General features: G+C 43.7%; 1 long non-coding RNA gene across 6 annotated transcripts in view; it reads left to right on the top strand.

Annotated features, from left to right (window-relative positions):
• LOC310826293 overlaps nt 1-13,394 on the top strand; it is a 180,924-nt gene that overhangs the window by 149,662 nt on the left and 17,868 nt on the right. For 4 of the 6 annotated variants that reach the window (XR_014555692.1, XR_014555694.1, XR_014555695.1 and 1 more), the window contains exons 4-5: nt 10,080-10,341; nt 11,633-11,767. The exons of 1 other annotated variant lie outside the window; for it this stretch is intronic. This is a non-coding gene — a long non-coding RNA (uncharacterized lncRNA). Of the gene's footprint in view, nt 1-10,079; nt 10,342-11,632; nt 11,768-13,190; nt 13,372-13,394 lie in introns of all 6 variants that reach the window. One more of the 6 variants, XR_014555697.1, reaches the window with a different exon arrangement.

The following is a 13,394-nucleotide window of genomic DNA, read 5'->3' as shown; positions in this document are numbered from 1 at the left end:
CTACTTGTGGGTTTGCCACTAGCATCTGCTTGGCCAGTGTAAGAAGCAGATGCTGGACTAGATGGGCTATTTGCCTGATCCAGCAGATTCGTATGTGAGGCTACCTCGAGGTCCACATATATTGTACAGGCTGGTCACTAGTAGCACCATGTGGCCATAGGTCACATGGGCCAAAGACCCATGTGTGATTTTGCAGCAGCATAATTAAAAGTGACCCTTTGCCAGCACAGATGATGATGGACATATTAATAGGTTTGTCTTTGACTCTGGGATCTCTACAAGGACTGCAGTGATGGATTTTTCATGCAACGCCAGAAGCCAAACGCTGGCAATCCAACCTTTCACAGACAGGTCATTTTTTACAATGGCATGCCACCTCTCATCAAACCACCAGCAGCAGTAATATAATAAAGTGAGGCTTAGGTGGGAGCTAGCTGGGTCAATGGTCAGACTTACTATAAGGCAGATTCCTTGGTTCTTATCTTCCTTTTGTCTGCCTCGTTACAGCCACATTATGCATTTAAAGAACATTTAAAGCAGATGACTAAAGTGGAAGCACCCTGGGAACTGTAGTTTAGCCCTCAAAGAACTACAATTGGCAGTTCTCTTTTTAAAAAAATACAGACCAATGTCCTAGTATTAAAGAGAGAGGGACAGAAACAAAATCCCTGTCCATTCTCTCCATTAGATAAAGCTCTGCCCACCTCTGCTTGGGTCATATAATATTTTTCTGAAAGCCCCAAACACTTTGGCTTTTCCTGTTAGGGAATGGTTGCCATTTCTCTCACCTTTTCCAACACTATGATATCCCTTTGGGAAAGGGCCAAGCTGAAATATACACAGTGTTCTCCACAGCTGCCAGTGCACATCTGGGAGAGAGACGTGGTGTGTCAAAACCAGTCAGAGGTGGACAGCTTGATCTGTAGGTGGCAGTGAGTCTTTTTGGTGGCGTTGACTTGCTGGGCTCTAACTCAGTAATCTGTTTTGTGTGCAGAAGGTCCCAGGGTCAGTCTCCCACATCTCCAGACAGAGAAAGACCCCTGCCCCAAACTCAGGAGAGCTGCTGCCAGTCTCACTTGCTATATATATAAGGCAGGGTCTCACTTGGTGTATATATAAGGTAGCTTCTTCTGTTCGCTATTCAGGGCAGGTCTAACTTACACTACAGCAAACCTGATGATGGTGAGAGCCGCTGCTGCGTGTGATGGAGCTTCTAGATTTAATTAATTTGCTAACCCTAAAGAATTTGCAAGGCACCACAGTTCCTAGCAACTTAGCTCTTGGAAAATGTAGCAGGTTTTTCTTAACATCCAATAATCTTTCTCTTAAAGCCAACACTCTGAAGCTGTGCTTCAGGTTTAAGGAAATGCCTCTGGGAGTAATAATTATTACTATTACTATTATTTTATGATATATGTTCATCCCTTTTAACAAAAGTGTCTCAAACAGAATTACAGGATTTATGTTGTTGTTTTTTTAAAAAAAATACCAAACTGCTTATCAAACATTTAAAAGCCAAAAGTTTGCCATCTCATTTGATCAATGCAGAAAAAGAAGCATTTTTAGGTCTGGGATGTGCAAAGCAGTTGCCAGACTTAGCAAAGATGTGGTGACAGACCAGAATGCCTCTCTCTTCCCTGATTATTAAGGAGTTCAAATGCCTTGAATTAAGATTAGAATTCTGTAATTACATGAATGAAGTCAAAGGGAAGCATAAACGTCTGAAGTCATATTTCAGGAAAAATATGCTTATAAAAATCTAAAACCTTTCCTGCAATATAACCAGGCCCTCCTTTCATCCTCATATTTCTTAGATCTGAGGTGACTCTGTTTAGGTGTTGTTGTTTTTATGAAGCTACCTAGAATGACTGCACACCTAACCCTTTTCCCAGCCATATATATGTGCATCAGGGCTACAGCTAACAATTTGTCGATTCCCCTTTGAAATGCTAATTGGCTGTATGCAAATTCCAGTGCTACGAAACTCCCTGTCCTTATTACTTACAAGTTACCTAGAAATGTTCAGATACAATTAAGGGCAGACATTTGCTGCCCTTTTTAAAAAGATCAAAGAGGTTTGTCCTTAAAATCTGTGTTGCAGGATGTAAATGAGATTTAAGGGGGGAGGAATTTTTTTTAAAAAAAACTTAGCTCATAACCCGACATCAGCAAGGGAGAAGGTATCTCCATCAAGCCCCCTCCTGAAAGGTTTCTGACTGCTGACAGGCATGGGGGCACAACTGTGTGTCTGGAGCTACCCTGTTCTCCTACCTTTGATGTTATCAGCTATGTGCCTGCACCTCATGGGCAGGGCCGGATTTAGGTTTGATGAGGCCCTAAGCTACTGGAGGTAATGGGCCCCTTTATATTTCCAGCTGTCCTTTGTCAACAACAAATTGTCGCTGTTTTAAGTGGTAATTTATGGACCTAATAGGTATCTCAAGCCATTTGCACATGTTGCCATGCAACTAGTCCATGCAGAATGTAGGCACCCTATATATAGAAATGAGCAAACCAGTGATATTTTATAGAAATGAGCAAACCAGTGATATTTTAGGGAGCAGGCTAGTGGACATGGCCCATTACTTACATCCTAGGAGCCTACACAACACAAAACACTGTTGCTGTATGTAGGTTTTAGTTTATTTGGAAATGTACATCCAGGTTTTATTCCTTTAATTTTTTTTGGGGGGGGGGCAGGAGAGTGGGGCCCTAAGCTATAGCTTGTTTAGCTTATACGTAAATCCAGCACTGCTCATGGGGGTGCTTCTGGGGAGAGACTGTTCCTGACTGAGGGGAGTTTGCTTGCAAAGCTTCTCTCTACCACCACACTAGGGCCCTGATCCATAGCTGTCAACTTACAGATTTGAAATTAAGGGACCAGCAGCCTCGAAAATAAGGGATCAGCAGCCAAAATAAGGGATTTTCAGAGCACAGGGAGGTTCAACTTCTGAGCCCCTCTGAGCCAAAGGCAGAAAGCCCAGCCAGCAGCCAAATGAAGCCTCAAGCGGTGGTTCCCACACGCAGCAACCCGCAAAGGGGATGCAGCAAGGAAAACCACCGTCACCTCTCCGCTGGGAAGCGCTGAGCAAAGGTGAGTCCCCAGGCAACGCGGCCGATTTGATCGGCACAAGGCATGCAAGCTCCACCCCCCCAGTGGTTCTTAGACTCCTTATTGGGTGAGCAACGCAGTCAAGCAACGCAGTTGGAGCCTCCCTCCTCCCTGGTCGGCAGGGAGGGAGGGAGAGGAGCTGCTTCCATTGAAACCCGGGAAATTTAACGGACATTATCAATAAGGGACAGCAGCAGGACACAGCGCTGGGATAAGGGACTGTCCCGCCAAATAAGGAACGGTTGACAGCTATGCCCTTATCCAGATCAGCCCCCTTCCCCGCCATCCGTAGTGTAGGCTGCTCCATTAGGGCAAGCAGGGATTGCCCCACCTACTTCAGTCAGCTTCCCACCTTCCTGCCTTCTTGTGCTGGTCCCAGGGGGAAGGTACCGGTACCGTAGTCCGAGTTCACAAGATGAGAGGCGAGGTCCGAAACAGGGAGCCGGGCGGGGAACAGGAACGCTGGAAGGTCAGAAGCAGGAGGCCGGGCAGGGAACAGGAACGCTGGAAGGTCAGGAGCAGGAGGCTGGGCAGGCAACAGGAACACTGGAAGGTCTGAAGCCAACAACGACATTGCTCCCGCAACCTGGGACCGGGCTGACTGACCTTTATCTTCTTCTAAGGCCAGGGGCGGTCCCGGCCCCCAGGAGCCCTGCCTCCCCTGGCCTTAAGGCGAGCACTCCTCCTGGGAGAAACCAGTTCCCTTCGCCTCTCTGCCCTAAGCCTCTGCAGTTCAGGAGAGGCCGAAGGGTTACTGGGCCCCGGGGGAGGCTCACCTGTAGACACTGAGTCCTCAAGCACCTCTGGGGCCAGAATGGTTTCACCTGGTGCCTGCTCCTGAGGATCTGACACAGGTGCAGGCTCCTCAGAATCTAGGCCTTGCCCCAGTTCAGCCGGCCTTGGAGGCGGGGACTCCTGTGCAGGCTGGGATTCCTCTGGTTCAGCCTCTGAATCGGAATCCCAGGCCATCACACTTCTTATTTGCAAGTCAAGTCAGCTTCCTCCTCCCTATGCTGCACGTACACCATTCACTTTCAGCACATTGTCTGCCCCACACACCCTGGGATCCCGGGAACTGCAGTTCTCTCAGATCTACAAATCCCAGCACCCTGAACAAACCACAGCTCCCAGGAAGCTTTGCAGGGAAGCACGTATGCAGCCTTGGTGTCTCTGTGTTGCCCCTTGTAGAACTTAGCAGGGAGGAAACTGGAGGCACAGCCAGAATCAGTCGCTGGGTCTGGCGCCATCTACTGTTGGTCTCCCTAGCTTTTGCCCTACCAGTCCCTGGTAATTTGTGTACTTAAGAAAAAATAGAAGCCCTGTGCTTAAGGGCACAGGCATGGAGCAAAACATGTCTAGTTTGGCTTTTGGAATGGTAGGAGGAAATTGTCCTGCTCAGCAATCCTTACCAAGTCTGTGATGCCCCTTTGATGTGATGTGAGCTACTATTTGTGCTGCCCTCCTCTAAAACAGACCTATGGCATGGAACCATTAACTTAAGCTAAGCTGACGAAAGGCACATGATAGTCTTCTGCACCACTGCATCCCTTGATCAAAATGCTTGCGTGTAATCTTCCTTGCCTTATTTAATGCGACAATAAGGTAAGGAAGTGTCAGATACATTCAGCATTCCGAGAGATATCAGCTTCCTCGGCTTATCTGTTCACGTATACCTCACCATTCCTAACTGGTGAAGATATACAAGGAATGCAAGATGAATTTCCCTGCAATCTAAGTGGTTTACCTTCTTCAGATCTGTGCCTTTCCACCTTTTGATTTTTGGTTTTATGTTCATTGTATACACACAGCTTTGAGAAGTTAGCCAGCGCTGCTGCCATGCATGATGGTGGTGTCCCAAAACTGCAAAATAAAAATCCTGAGAGCAGATTCTGGCTCCTGTCAACACTGGGGGACAATACTTTTCAGCATCTTCAATCCAGAGGCAATCTCTGTAGTCATTGAATTGTCCACGCCTTGACTGCAATTAAATCGTAGGTAGCAAAGGTGTGGAAATGTATCAACATCCCAAAGATCAGGAACATGGTTTTGAATAAGTATGGAAGGTTCTTGTTGTGGATGATGCAGGGATGGGGAACCTGGTACCCTCCAGGGGCTCTTTGACTCCATTTTCCATCTGTCCCAGCCAGCACGGCCAATGGAGTCCAAAATGTCTGGTGGGCAACAGGTTCCCTGTGCCTGGGATTTCTTCTCATTTCTTCTTAGTTCACGGCCAGTGCTGACCAATGCTATAAAGTCTTGTTGATGGGTAAATTGTTTCCTTTTATAAAGTATTTCAGACTTCTCTAAAACATTTTGTAGCAGTGGGAGGTGACAATAAGATTGAACCGTTTTAATGACTAGACCAACTAGATAAATTTATACTTGTGGGGTCTAAAAGGGTTTGCAGCACTAGAATGATTTTTCTGTGTGCTCCCTCAGACATTACATCCCGACCCCTCTTGTAGAATTATATTCACCATCTTTTATTTCTATTTCTTTGAGTCTGCCCTTTGACACTGGTATTTATTCCTTTATTCTTTCTTTTTGTGCTGAATTTACTTGAGCCTATCCTGTAAAGTTGCAGGGCTGAGGGAATGGGTGAAGTAAGTGTTAAATTGTGGGTGAACATATCAGACGACACAGTGATTCATCAAACAGCTCTTGTTTATTCACAGGCCAGAACAGAACTGAGCTGAAGGGTTCAGCCAACCTGCTTATATAGAGCTCAACTACAGTAACAACTTTCTGTAACTATCCAATCACTGAACGTAACTTTCAATTCCTTATTTGCATATGTGGACCTGAGTGAAAACTATCTTTTTAAAAAAATATATATTTATTAGGTTTTTACAAAAGGAAAAACACATAACAGCCAAAAAAATGAAAAAAAACATAGTCCAAAATATAAAACACATCAGACAAAAAAAAAATTCCACCCAACACATTTAAAAATAAAAATTCCAACTTTTAAAATCATACTTAATTAACTTTCTTTCTTGACTTCCTCGCGCCTCCCTTTTTTGTGTTCCTCTTTGCCCAATCAGATACAGCAAATCCTTACCCTCTTTCAAAACTCATTTCTAATTGTTAGATTCATTCTGTTATGTCTCCAATCTTTCCTTCTTATACTTAAACTCCTTTAAACTATTATTTACTTTCGACATAATATAACTTTAGTCTTTCACCCTTTTCTGTTACATTTTTGCATACCTTTCTAAACTATATCGCTAATACCAAATTATTTTCAATCCAACAATATTTTAACATTCATAAACTTTGCAATATTTCTGCAAATAGTCTTTAAACTTCTTCCAGTCCTCTTCCGCTGATTCTTCTCCCAGGTCTCAGATTCTGCCAGTCATTTCTGCCAACTTCATATAGTCTATTACTTGCGTCTGCCATTCTTCCAAGGTGGGCAAATCTTGTGTCTTCCAATACTTTGCGATGAGTATTCTTGCTGCTGTTGTCGCATACATAAAAAACGTTCTATCTTTCTTTGTCACCAATTGGCCGGCTATGCCCAAGAGAAAGGCCTCTGGTTTCTTAAGAAAGGTATATTTAAATACCTTTTTCAGTTCATTATATATCATCTCCCAGAAAGCCTTAATCTTTGGGCACGTCCACCAAAGGTGAAAGAATGTACCCTCAGAGTCTTTACATTTCCAACACTTGTTATCAGGCAGGTGATAAATTTTTGCAAGCTTGACTGGGGTCATGTACCACCTATAAATCATTTTCATAATATTCTCTCTTAAGGCATTACATGCCGTAAATTTCATACCAGTGGTCCACAACTTTTCCCAGTCAGCAAACATAATGTTATGATCTATGTCCTGTGCCCATTTAATCATAGCTGATTTGACTGTTTCATCCTGTGTGTTCCATTTTAACAGCAAGTTATACATTCTTGAAAGAATCTTAGTTTTAGGTTCTAACAGTTCTGTTTCCAATTTCGATTTTTCCACCTGGAAACCCAATTTCTTATCCTGAGTGAAAACTATCTACAGTATCCCCCCTGCTGGCCCAGGGTGAGAACTTCAGTACATAACAGTAAGTCTCTATCCCATTTACACACACACACACACACACACACACACACACACACACCATGTAAGGAGTATTTCACATAGTTTCTCACTAATAAATAGCTTTGCTCTCATTTTCCAGTGTTGTGGTCTATGGGCTGGAACCAGACTAATAGTGCAATCCTGCCCATGTCTAGTCCTGTTGAATTTAAAGCTGCCTACTTTCAGTTAAGGAATGCAGAGAAGACGCACTGAAATAACTTAAGACCCATTGATTTCAATGGATCGGCCTTAAGAATGATTAAGTCTGGATCTAGCTCAACGAGTGTGAAGGCACTGGGGTAACTGACAAGTGTGAGACCCTCATTCTTAAATATTTTAATGTTTGCATTAAGATTTAATAGAATTGTTGTTATCTTTATTTACTAAATCCATATCCCCACACCATCAACATGTCAGTATTCCCAGGGCGGCTTAACACAGAGAGTACAAATGCATTGCAGTAGAATTGAAGAAAAACAAAACATATGGAACAGTGACAAAATCTACAGCTGCTAGTACCTGTACATACTAGACTGTCCGTATTTATGTCCTGGCTGTTCTCCAATGAATGTCAATGTGGTCCCTAATCTTGATGAAGGAGCGATGAAGCAACTGAGCCCTGTGGCTATAGTGTACATTTTAGAGCCCAGGCTACATAAACAGGAGGATCTGCTACAGTTCTTTCCACATCAAACTAAGGGGAATGCATGTTTAATATTGCCCCATTTAAAAAAAAAAAATCTTGCTTTTAACCAATTGGAATATCCAGGTGTGGGGTTTTAGACCAACCATGGGTGCTTTGGGACAGGTCCTGTTTTCAATCACACCATGTTGCACAATTAGAGTTGCTTGGTAGGTCCTGTGCAACAACCTCTTTCCTCCAAATACTGGAGTTTTTGCAATAAGGACAGTGATGGGAAAATGCACTGGGATGTGTGGATCAACACTTCTGTTGTTTAGTCCCCAAGTCGTGTCTGACTCTTCGTGACCCCATCATGGCTCCTTCATGAATCACTCCTTCATGGATCACTGCCTTGACATGGCGAAGAGGCTTGAATAACTCAGACAAGCTATGAGCTATGCCGTGCAGGGCCACCGAAGATGGACAGGTCATAGTGGAGGGTTTTGACCAAACGTGATCCACCTGGAGCAGGAACTGGCAAGCCACTCCAGTATCCCTGCCAAGAAAACTCCATGGACAAAAACAACAGGATCAACACTTGCTTCGGTGCAATTCAGAGTAGCGCAAAATCCAAAGGATAGCTACATTTTGATATGCCGGTTAGTTAAGTTCTTTTATTTTTATTTAACAAATTTATAAACTGCATCATAGTATGAAGCCCCCAGGGTTGTACGAGATAAAAATAGAATATTGAAAACGATAAGTTGTGAATTTGTTGTGTATCCCTGCTAGGAACTGACTGCCATGGGAAAATAGTGTCTTTATGAGAAAGTGACACAGCTCAACACACCTTTCCAGACATTCTGGTGGTGCCATGCATTCATGACACAGCTGCCGCCTGATCTTGGCAATAAGCCACCATGGATTTGTTTTGCTACAATGAGATCTCATTATTGCACTCACTTATTTCTCCAGAACTATTGATTTGGCAATATTTACCGGAGCTTTGCCTCTTTCCATCAGTACATAGAAGATAATCAATATCCAGTTTATGTGGTGCTGTTTAAGTTTCGGTTTCTGGTGGGGGAGAAGGTTCCTAATTTACAGCAACAAAGTCCACCATGCTTGCTGACTATAGAGAGATTGGCTGTGTGTCTCTGATATATTAATGGTGGCTCATTTTTGTGTCTATGAATGAGCCCCAGACTTTCCAAAGTCCCACGGTTTGAATAATAAAGAGAAAGGCAAGTTGACATCACTGATGGACGGCGCCCATGAATACTGAGGAGAAAGGGTGGGATATAAATTCAATAAATAAATACTGGTAGGGCACAAAGCAAGGAGGCCAACAGAAGGTGGAGCCAGAGAGCCAAGCAGTAGAGCCACCTCCTGGTAAGAAGGCAGGTAAGTGATTGGGGACAGGCTGAGGTTGATGGGGTAGTGTGCCATTCACCCTAATAGACCAACCAACCTCCTCTGGTTCACACATCTCTGTATTACAGAAGCCCATGTCTAAATAAAGCAACAGGAAATAGCCCTGTCTCCTAGCAGGACAGCTTGGAAAGACCCTAGCTTAGGCAAGCAAGGACTTTCTGAAAGAAAAAAAACATACATTACTTGGAAAACGCAATGAAGAAATCAATCTTTATTGAGTTCACCTAAATGCACTTAATGCAACAATTAAGATGCTCTGTCCACGGTTGTCTTTACTTAGATACATTAAATGACTTCACACCATTTGTCACTCCCTTGAAGCTGCTTTGATTGCGAGCATTGCTCAGGTCAGGCACTCCTGATTCGTTTGCATCAAATGGTGTTTGCTAATCCTTGCAGATGTATTTGCTTCTTGCCATTCAAGGCAAGACAGGCTCGGCTTGAAAGACCTGTGTTTTGATGGGCGTCTTGTTTGGCCTTGTTGGCTGCTTCCTATCCTACATAGCATCTGTGTAGGGAGCTGCTCTGAAGATAATCTTATCACAATTGCTCTCGTCTGAAAATGTTCCAGCTCTTAAACTATGACAGATGGGAACCAGTGGAAAAGCAAGCTATTGAGCAAAGCAGTTAATAGTGGCAACATTTGTCTTGCAAGTGGGATGTGCAAAGAGCCTGCTGGGTCATTAGGATTCGGATGAAACTGAATAAATCTCTGATCAGCTGCAGAGCACTTGATTATTCTGTCTCAAACCCTTGCAAAGGTCTGTAGAATTCTCTGTGTGGGAGGTATATTCCATGCACACCGAGTTTTTGCATGCTGTTTTGTCAACTTCGCCCACTGCAGCTCTTCCAAACATCTACATTCCCCAAGACACTGTGAAGTGTTTTGAGCACTAAACAAGCACAGTATAAATATTGCTGCTTGCTACTGGCCGAAGCTTAATCTGAGACAGGGGAAGTGAGAAACAGGAGTGAGAAAGAGAGGATTGTATTCAGTGCTGAACAGACAGACTTCCACTCAGACAATGGTATTTTGCTGCCACCGCCTCCTCTCTTCTTGCACACCTGCAAAATTTGGTCCAGAGCATCTCCCAGCAGTTTCGAGGGTTTGTGGAGAACTGGGAGGGATGAGTTCTGGTTCGAGATGAATAAATCTGTCACTTTTAGTTCTCCAGGTTTTGGGTTGTTGTTTTTTTCCATATTTAAGTTAAATTCTCCACATTTCCTTAAAAACCTTTATTTTAAAAAAGAAATCCTTGTGAAAATTCACCAGCTTTTTTCAGTGATCCCCCCCCCCAATGCACACATTTTTATATGCAATTTTGACTAATATACACATTTTTTCAAAGCAATTCCTCCTGATAAAATGCATTTTTGTATGTTATATGGTGGGTTGGGAACCAGCACATCTGAATAGGGGAGTGAAGATGGGATTGTATTCCCTTTAAAGGGCCAGGAGGATAGCTTGGCAGTAGTCCTGGACTTGCAGTTGTCTGGTGAGTCACAGGAAACAGCTGTTGTCAGGAGCGCTTTCCAAAAACACCTGCTAATTGCAAACCTATTTGAAGTGGCCTCGGCCATCCATGCACAGGATTCCTCAAAACTGCAATGCACTTTATTGGGGTTGGCCTCTGAGGCCAATATGGTAATTGCAGCTGGTATAAAATGCAGCTGTTTGTGGATGCTGGTGGAGGTGGAAAGCCTGAAAACATAACACCAATTTTGTGTCAGCTTCACTGGCTGCCAGTCAACCTCCAGGTCCAATTGAAAGTGCAGGAATTAACCTCTCAAAGCCCTAAATGACTTGGGACCAGGTTATTTGGAGGGCTGTTTTCACCCATATAACCCTGCCTGTACACTAAGATCAGCTTCAGGGGTTGTTCTCGTGTGTCTGCTGCTAAGATTGGTTCAGTGGTATGGAAAAGAAACAAGACCTTCTTGGTGGCAGCTATAGAATTGAAACTTCCTTCCTATAGACTTGAGCCTCACCCTATCTGTACCAGGCAATAATAATAATAATTAGATTAAATTCGTCCCAAAGAAACCTAGGGGGACAAGCAATAAAGCAGCAAAACATTTTAAAATAGTAAAACATTAAAAACATCTTTTTAAAAACAATCATGTATCCTCACAGTTAATGGTTTCAAGGTTGTCGGGAACTGAATCTTTTAGCCATCAAATGCAAGAGTGAAGAGGAATGTCTTTAAAATTTTCTTGAATGTTAACAGGAAGCCAGATGAACCTCACCAGGGAGGGCATTCCACAAACAGGAAGCCACCACCAAGAAGGTCCTGTCAGAGAAAGTGCCAATTGGGGGGACGCCAGCACAACCAAGACCTCCCTTGACAATCATGAAGCTTGAGAAATTTTGAGGAGATGATCTTTTTGGTACTATAGTGTCCCAAGTGGTTGTTGGAATGAACACCTGAAGCTCACCGGCAGCCAGCGCAGCGATTTCAGGACTGGTGACACGTGGTCCCATCAGACAGCCCCACTCAGCAATCTAGCAGCCATATTCTGCTCTACTTTTAGGTGAGCGTTGAAAACCTTCCTCTGCAATGTTGCCTTTATCTGAGAGTGTCATGAGGTTGCTTGGGTGTTACAGAGCAGCTTTTTAATTGTTATGCATCCTCTCTAATGTGACTATTATAGCACGCCTTGCTCCTGTTTGTGTGTCCCTTTGTGAGGGTGTAGCCCTGAAAAGCGACTGCAAACACTTTGCATAATATACCGGTAATTAAAATAACACATACTACTATTGAGATACTGGTCAGTCTGCATCTGAAGTGGCGTGTCCCATTCTGAGCAGCTTGGTACATTTTTGTATTGGATTTGAGGAATAGCTCACAGCAAAAAGGCATGGTACAAGCACATCAAAATGCATGCACTAAAACAGCTAACAGCCAACTAAGGGAGCAATCTTATCCCTACATCTGCCAGTGTGAGCAGGTTAGGATATGGAGGAGCTCCAGCTCAGCTAGCAGGCTCCCAACTTGGCCAGGCTATACTAGCAGAAGTCCCTAGGCCAAGCTCAGCTGGAGATAAACCAGCATAAATCCCTCATCCCTGGGAGCACACAGCCAATCAGATCACACCACTCTGACTGGTTGCTAAGCAAAAGCTCCCCCTCAGGTAGTTGGCTAACAATGACATCAAAATTAACCCTTAAGTTATATACTGAATGATCTCTGCTGTTGCACTTCCAGCAGCCATGATAGTGTTCTTCATACTATGTGGAGGGTTCTCACACAGAAGATGGATTTGACTGATGGGTTACTCAAATGTAGCACATCAGCCAAGGGTTTTTAAGTGCGGGTTTGGTATGAATAATAATAATAACAATAATAAAACATTATATTTGTACTTCCCTTCATTCAAAGATTACAAGGAGGTTCACAACATAAAAATAAAAATAAGAACCCAAAATACACAATAAAAACAAGAAGAAAGACAAGAACCCCTCTCTGGGCTTATCCATGCTTACCTTTCCGCCGCTCTTTCCAGGCACAGTCCACGATTTAAAGTTCTGTGTCCAAATGCTTTTTTCTTCTTTTTGCTCCAGAGCATACTCAGTGAAAACCTGCTCTCTAAAGCTCAATTGGAGCAAATGTCAGTCTATGGAGACCCAAATTGATTCAGCTTTAAAGAGCAGGTTTTGTGGGGAAAGCTCTGGGTCAGGACAGATAATTGCCTCCATGCCCTGTTTCCTAATTTATACAAGTGGGGCTGCAAGAAAACATTTCAGTGTGGAGTGCTCCTGTTCAGGATCCCAGCCAGCCACATCCTTTCCCAAGCTACTCCATTCCCCTGTCCCCTGTAACTGTAAGTCAGCATTTGGTGGCCACTGAGCATGTTCCATTTGCACTGGGCTGTTAGCAGGGTTCCTCTCTTAGGGTTTGAGTTTTCTGTGGGGGGTTTTTTACTAACAACTTTTGTAAACCTTTTGGTTTCCTAGAGGAATGGTCAAAGCGCTGGACTAGGACCTGGAAGACCAGGCTTCAAATTCTCATGAAGCTCACTGGGTGACCTTGGGCCAGTCACTGCCTCTCAGCGTAGCCTACCTGACATGGTTGTTGTGGGGATTAAATGAGGAGGGGTGAACCATGCATGCCACGTTTTGCTCCTTGGAGAAAAAGGTGGGCTATAAATGCAGTTAATA

This window comes from Podarcis gaigeae, assembly GCF_964106915.1.
Source record: "Podarcis gaigeae genome assembly, chromosome: 10".
NCBI classification, from domain to species: domain Eukaryota; kingdom Metazoa; phylum Chordata; class Lepidosauria; order Squamata; family Lacertidae; genus Podarcis; species Podarcis gaigeae.
The sequence above is the reverse complement of the archived record's forward strand: the minus strand, read 5'-3'. Positions and strand labels throughout refer to the sequence as shown.